Genomic DNA, 8239 nt, shown 5'->3' on the forward strand with positions numbered 1-8239 from the left:
AGGCAAATAAACTTTCACATAAAAGTGAGCTCATGTGACATAGATATATTGTATGATTTCACATAACCTCTCACACTGATCCGATGTCACATAATCATAGGAATAGTCTCATAGATTGCTCTCGTATGCATCACATAACTACCTTATGATTTAGTTCAAATCAAGCTCACATATAAACTTGGAGTACATACTTGTTTAACCTTTCGCATTGAGTAAATTTATAAGTAATTCTTATTACGAAGTCTTATAGCTTTAAACTCTTCTCGGATTATCGGCGGGACCTTTAGCTCAGATGAAATCTCCACACGAATTCAGCGGGTCTTAACCCGGACATAGTCACCACATATAGTCATCGGGCCTTAAATCCCGGATTTACATCACAGAGTTTCATGCATATTTATTCACACAGCATTCACATCGACTATCATATTTGTAATTTATTTACCTCATCAAATATCTAATAAAACATACCTTCCGCCATTTGTCATTTGGCCACAATATATATATACACATCTCATACATATCTCACATTAGCCATTTGGCTTTACCACATATCCATCTCATACACGTTTCGCATTAGCCATTCGGCTTTATCTCATATCTATCTCATACACATTTCGCATTAGCCATTCGGCCTTTCCACATATATACATGTTCACATTCGTCACATCGGCCCTTCGGCCTTATCTCATATATGCATGTTCACATTCACCACATTGGCCATTCGGCCTTATCGCACATACGCATGTTCACATTCATCACATTGGCCATTCGGCCTTATCACACATACGCATATTCACATTCATCACATTAAAATCCTAAATCAAAATATAAATTTTCATGTATTCACATCACAATTATCCAAATATACTTCACATACCACATATACTTTCACGTATACTCTTTGTCTTGGCTGAATCTACATCTATCATTTTCCAATGAATAATTCAATTTCATGCCATACTATCATTTCATATTCAAATACTTATGAACTTACAATTTCACAAATTTTAATATCAAAGATCCATCTATCACTCATATATCATTTTACAATATCACAATTTAGAATTCACGTATGGGTTTAATCAATAGCTTATGAGCAACTAATACAAGTTTTGTCAAGGTTTACAACATAATCTCAAATTCAGCACAAGCTGTTTTTCCTGAGCAATAGTCACTGAATTATTTATAACTAGAGCTACAAAATTCCAAATCAATTGCCGTTAATTTTCTCTGTATATAGACTCATATATCTTCCATCCATAAAATTTTCAGAATTTTTGGTTTGGCCATTCAATACCAGATTTTTCTTAAAATTTCCCCTGTTTCACTGTTTGACTAATCTGACCACTCTTCACTACGAATAAAATTTCTCATTTTACAGAATTTAAAATGTGTTGTATTTGATTTCATTTGAAAAGAGACTCATTAAGGAGTCTAAGCATATAAATTTTATCTTATAACCATTTTTTTACAAATTATAATGATTTTCTAAAAACAGAACAGGGGATTTCAGAGTCATTCTGACAGCGTCTCACACAACTTTAAATATCTCTTTATAGGAAATTTCTTTGCTCACACGGTCTCTTTTATAAGAAACTAGACAAATTAAGCTTTGATTACATATTTTATTCAGCCTATAATTCCACACCAACAATTTATGTTGATTTTCTAAAATCACGTTACTGCTGCTGCCTAAGCAAATTATTACAATTTGCTCTTAAATTTCCAAGTCCAAACACTTATGAACTTACCATTTGAGTTTAAAACATATCACGGCCCCATAATATCTTATTAAATCAACTCATTATGTGCTATATGATTTAATTTACTCAATGTTTAATCACTTAAAACTTACCTCGGAAGTGGTCGACGACTAGATAACCACGGCTATTCGATTACTTTCTCTTTTCCCTTATCCGACTTTGATCCTCTAAGCTCTTGAGCTAAATCAAACAATTTACTTCCCAATCAAACACAATCACACGGCATCCATTACATTTTAGAACCATTCTTAACATATTTACTACTCATTTACAAACAAAATACTCATATCACATTTATAAAACTACCAATTTTACACATAAGTGCCGAATCAAATCATACCATAGTTACAATATCACTTGACTAATGAAATATCCAAAATAACAATCTATCATTTACCAAATTCATAATTTAAATCAAAACTAATTGCATCATTTATAACCGTACCTAAATGAACATCAAATAGTATACAAAACATATTCATACGTTAACATCTCAAACCTTACTTTAACAACCAATATGCAATATATCACATATACATAACTTAGCTTATGAAAGCATATGTATTATATCATAAACACATCCTTTACCAATTACCTCACTTAAGCCAAATTTTATAATCAACCACAAAAAAAATATACCACAAATCATACTTCCAAAATGAGCTACTTCCATGGCCGATTATATTTCATCATTAACATATCTCATTTTCGAATCATATAATCAATATCACATACACATCACCCAAACACAAATCATACCTATCATATAACAAGCATAACAAAATAAACCAACCATGTAAAAGATAACCATAATTTGATCAAACCTTGAAACCGAACTTAACAAAATAAACAAGCCATTGAATGATTAGAACTTGAACTAACCACCTTCTTTATACATAATTTTCCAAGAATTTCAAGGTACTTACCTCTTCCAAACCTCAAAATTCTAAGTTTAATCTATGGGATAAGTAGAGTTTGAACTAATCATCTCAAACATGCATAGATTTTCAAGAATCATTCAATACATACCTCATTCTAGCCATCTTCTAAGCCAAAAATCAAGGCAACCCAACTTTCTTCTCCCTCCCTTTAGGCTACGGCAATGGAGGACAAGGATCAACCAACTTTTGATTCAATTTTCTCTATGACCGAATGCACATACCTCAAATTTTTAGCTTGCTATCTTGCCGAAATCCTCAAAACATATTTCTTCTTTCTTTCATTTTTTTTTTCGGTCAAGAAGAACAAAGAGGATGAAGCCTGTTTTTTTTTGTTTTCATCATTTTCCCTTCCATTATTTTATTACCATGCTCCTTATTTTATGATTCCTCCCATGAAACACCAACATAACATGTTATGACATGTTTTGTCCATCACACTTCGTCCACCCTATTTGTCATGGCCGACCACTACTAATTAGGGGGGAAATTGACATGCAAGTCCTCCCTTTTGATTACATGCACTATTAGATCCTTATAGATTAGCCTATCACATTTCAAAAGTGTCACACAAGTCCTATGTACTACATTCACATGCAATTAGCTAAATCGAAGCTTAAAATTTTCGCACATTCATATTCACATATTTTAGACAATAAATATCACATTCAAATAATTTGGTGACTCGGTTTAGCGGTCCCGAAACCGCTTTCCGACTAGGGTCACTTTAGGGGTGTCACAACTCTCCCCCCCTTTAGGGATTTTCGTCCCCGAAAATTTCTACCGATGCATAGTTTAGGATAACGTCCTCTTATTGAATTATATTCATATAAACATTAGCTCATCGATAGCAATTGTAATTCATTATTGATTTCGCATCGATCTATAAAATCATTTTCTTATCTTAAAACAAATACATAAACATTTCTACAAGTATGCACATATATCTCATTTTCTTGATTTCATAAGCAATAATCACTTAATTTAATTCACAAATGCATTTCAAACACATATTAAGCACATATTAACATGTATAATTCACATCATCAACCCACATATTTGTAACCCACATTTTCATTCATGTATAAGCGGTAACCTGACCGAAAGTACACATATACTCAAACATCCCAATAAATATCCTTTATAACTCCATCATATCTCACTATTCAACTTAACCTATTTCCAACAGAAAATCAACTTCCACATACCTGAACATTGAATTCATTTAACACATTCAATCACCGTTAACGATACCCGTATACAACCGATTTGGCATAAAGCCTCATATAGTATACCGGCATGGGATTTATTTTAGCACATAATCCATATTCCAAAATTATCAGCATTCATCAAAAGTTCTTACCGACTTTCAAATGTCGAACTTAATCGAAATAATTTCTTGAATATGATTAACAAAAAATAGGGGTCATTTAGCAATAGCACATATGACTTCATATACCAAGCATTCCATAGACTAAATCCGTAACACATTTATAACATGAATTCACTTCTTAACAACATATCCACCATCTTTTTACGTATTCACTTATTTGGTATACATAACATAATATAATATGAACTCACAAATTTTTACTTTCATTTGATTTTCACATACCTTCCGTACATACCTGTATCACTTATTCTGATCTTACTTTATTTATCATCTTAAATATACCCGTTGAATCATTCAAAATCATTACGGATACTCATTAAGCACATATAGCTCTTACAATGCCATATCCTAGATATGATCTTACATATTCTCACATATCGAGCCGATGCCATGTCCCAGACATGATCTTACACACTATCTCCAATCAATGCCTTCGTCCCAGACGAGGTCTTACATGAATTCCAGTTCACACACTTAGTGCCCACTGACCGATCTCGCACTCATAGTGCTCGGTTAAAGGAATTCGCACACACACAGTGCCTCTAATCATTCACACACATAGTGCTCTTATTCATTCGTTATTACACATTGAAATGACTTAACCAAGTCTATAAACATCATGTATGTACACTTTTAAACATATCATCTCATTTAAATTTGAATTCGTATAGTAACAAACACTTAAACTTTACTCAAATTACCGGCACGAAGCCTACTAGGCACGAAGGCCCGAATACACGTCACCAGCATGATTGCTCTTCGGGACCTAGCCCGGATATAACACCAGCACGAATGCTCTTTGGGGTTTAGCACGGATATATCACTAGCACGAATGCTCTTCGGAACTTAGCCCGGATACGTCACTAGCACGAATGCTCTTCGGGACTTAACACGGATATATCACTAGCACGAATGCTCTTCGGAACTTAGCCTGGATACGTCACTAGCACGAATGCTCTTCGAGGTTTAGCACGGATATATCACTAGCACGAATGCTCTTCGGAACTTATCCCGGATACATCACTAGCACGAATGCTCTTCGGGACTTAGCCCGGATACATCACTAGCACGAATGCTCTTCGGGGTTTAGCCCGAATATATCACTAGCACGAATGCTCCTCGGGACTTAGCCCGGATATATCACTAGCACGAATGGTCTTCGGGACTTAGCCCGGATACATCACTAGCACGAATGCTCTTCGGGACTTAGCCCGGGTATATCACTCTCAATTCTCATGTACATATACACATATAGCAATACACATTAGTATATCATTTACATTACTTGAATACAAACACAACACGCTTATTGACCATTCAACTTTCAGTTCCATAGCCACATACAAAAATCACATTTATAGTCATAACACTCTTTCAAAATTGCATCACTTATACCCTTATAATTCAATCCAAATCGAAATTCAAATACGAGTACATGATACGTACCTGATCAACTTAATAATTTAGGCATATCTAAGTGAAGTTATATCGCAAATTCTCATAGTCAGAAGCTTGCTACAGCTCGATCGGGATCAAGATTCATTACAATACAACAAACACATTTTAATAGTCAAAAATCATCACACTATCATTTTATCACTTTATGGTATTTACAAATAGACTCACGCGTGCTACGTTAGTCCTAGAATCGACTAAACCGTAGCTTTGATACCAATAAAATGTAACACCCCTATCCCGTAACCGTCGCCGGAATAGGTAAGGGGCATTACCGGACTTGTAACTCATGTCAGAACAGTAAAATTTTGAACTTTTTCTTGAAATAAAGATCATTCATTTAAATAAGTACTAAGCACAGCCAGGGATAAAATTTAAACTTCTCTAAGTAAACATTCAAAAGATGCCATTTTCGCATGGCTTATATACATTAACCAAAAATATTCTTCCGCCACTAGTCTATTCTATACATGCCATAAAATAATTCTAAACATAACAGTAACAAGCAGTGGATAGTGATAGTGTGACTAGTTGCTGACGATCCCCGAGCCTGTAGCCTCGCAATGAGATCTATAAAACAGTGAAAACAAAGTAAACGGAGTAAGCATTACAATGCTTAGTAAGTTTTAAGCAGTGTCAACAGATAACAATCAAATTATAACATAGTTGTTTGTATTTTTATTTCACTCTTCCTTCGGGCATACCATCCCTTTACCGAATATGCACATCTCATCATATACAATAGGCAGATAAACTTTCACATAAAAGTGAGCTCATGTGACATAGATATATTGTATGATTTCACATAACCTCTCACACTGATCCGATGTCACATAATCATAGGAATAGTCTCATAGATTGCTCTCGTATGCATCACATAACTACCTTATGATTTAATTCAAATCAAGCTCACATATAAACTTGGAGTACATACCTGTTTAACCTTTCGCATTGAGTAAATTTATAAGTAATTCTTATTACGAAGTCTTATAGCTTTAAACTCTCCTCGGATTATCGGCAGGACCTTTAGCTCAGATGAAATCTCCACACGAAGTCAGCGGGTCTTAACCCGGACATAGTCACCACATATAGTCATCGGGCCTTAAATCCCGGATTTACATCACAGAGTTTCACGCATATTTATTCACATGTTACAGCATTCACATCGACTATCATATTTGTAATTTATTTACCTCATCAAATATCTAATAAAACACACCTTCCGCCGTTTGTCATTTGGCCACAATATATATATACACATCTCATACATATCTCACATTAGCCATTTGGCTTTACCACATATCCATCTCATACACGTTTCGCATTAGCCATTCGGCTTTATCTCATATCTATCTCATACACATTTCGCATTAGCCATTCGGCCTTTCCACATATATACATGTTCACATTCATCACATTGGCCCTTCGGCCTTATCTCATATATGCATGTTCACATTCATCACATTGGCCATTCGGCCTTATCGCACATACGCATGTTCACATTCATCAGATTGGCCATTCGGCCTTATCACACATACGCATATTCAAATTCATCACATTAAAATCCTAAATCAAAATATAAATTTTCATGTATTCACATCACAATTATCCAAATATACTTCACATACCACATATACTTTCACATATACACTTTGTCTTGGCTGAATCTACATCTATCATTTTCCAATGAATAATTCAATTTCATGCCATACTATCATTTCATATTCAAATACTTATGAACTTACAATTTCACAAATTTTAATATCAAAGATCCATCTATCACTCATATATCATTTTACAATATCACAATTTAGAATTCACGTATGGGTTTAATCAATAGCTTATGAGCAACTAATACAAGTTTTGTCAAGGTTTACAACATAATCTCAAATTCAGCACAAGCTGTTTTTCCTGAGCAATAGTCACTGAATTATTTATAACTGGAGCTACAAAACTCCAAATCAATTGCCGTTAATTTTCTCTGTATATAGACTCATATATCTTCCATCCATAAAATTTTCAGAATTTTTGGTTTGGCCATTCAATACCAGATTTTTCTTAAAGTTTCCCCTGTTTCACTGTTTGACTAATCTGACCACTCTTCACTACGACTCAAATTTCTCATTTTACAGAATTCAAAATGTGTTGTATTTGATTTCATTTGACAATAGACTCGTTAAGGAGTCTAAGCATATAAATTTTATCTTATAACCATTTTTGTACAAATTATAATGATTTTCTAAAAACAGAACAGGGGATTTCAGAGTCATTCTGACACCGTTTCACACAACTTTAAATATCTCTTTATAGGAAATTTCTTTGCTCACACTGTCTCTTTTATAAGAAACTAGACTAATTAAGCTTTGATTACATATTTTAGTCAGCCTATATGTAACACCCCGAAGCCGAGACCGTCACCGGAGTCGAACACGAGGTGTTAACAGACTTTAAACCACTTTTAAAAAAAATTTCCCAGAGACTGCCAATCTGCGTGCTAGTCGCTTTAAAAATCATATCTTGAGTTCAGAAACTCAGAATCCAGTTCCATAAATTTTCCATAAAACTAGACTCATATGCCCATCTACATATTTTTTTCTAGAATTTTTGGTTGGGCCAATTAGTACAGTTTATTAGTCAAAATCTCCCATGTTACAGGGATCGACTACACTGACCTTTGCGCATTACGA

This window comes from Gossypium hirsutum, chromosome A01, assembly GCF_007990345.1.
Source record: "Gossypium hirsutum isolate 1008001.06 chromosome A01, Gossypium_hirsutum_v2.1, whole genome shotgun sequence".
NCBI classification, from domain to species: Eukaryota; Viridiplantae; Streptophyta; class Magnoliopsida; order Malvales; family Malvaceae; genus Gossypium; species Gossypium hirsutum.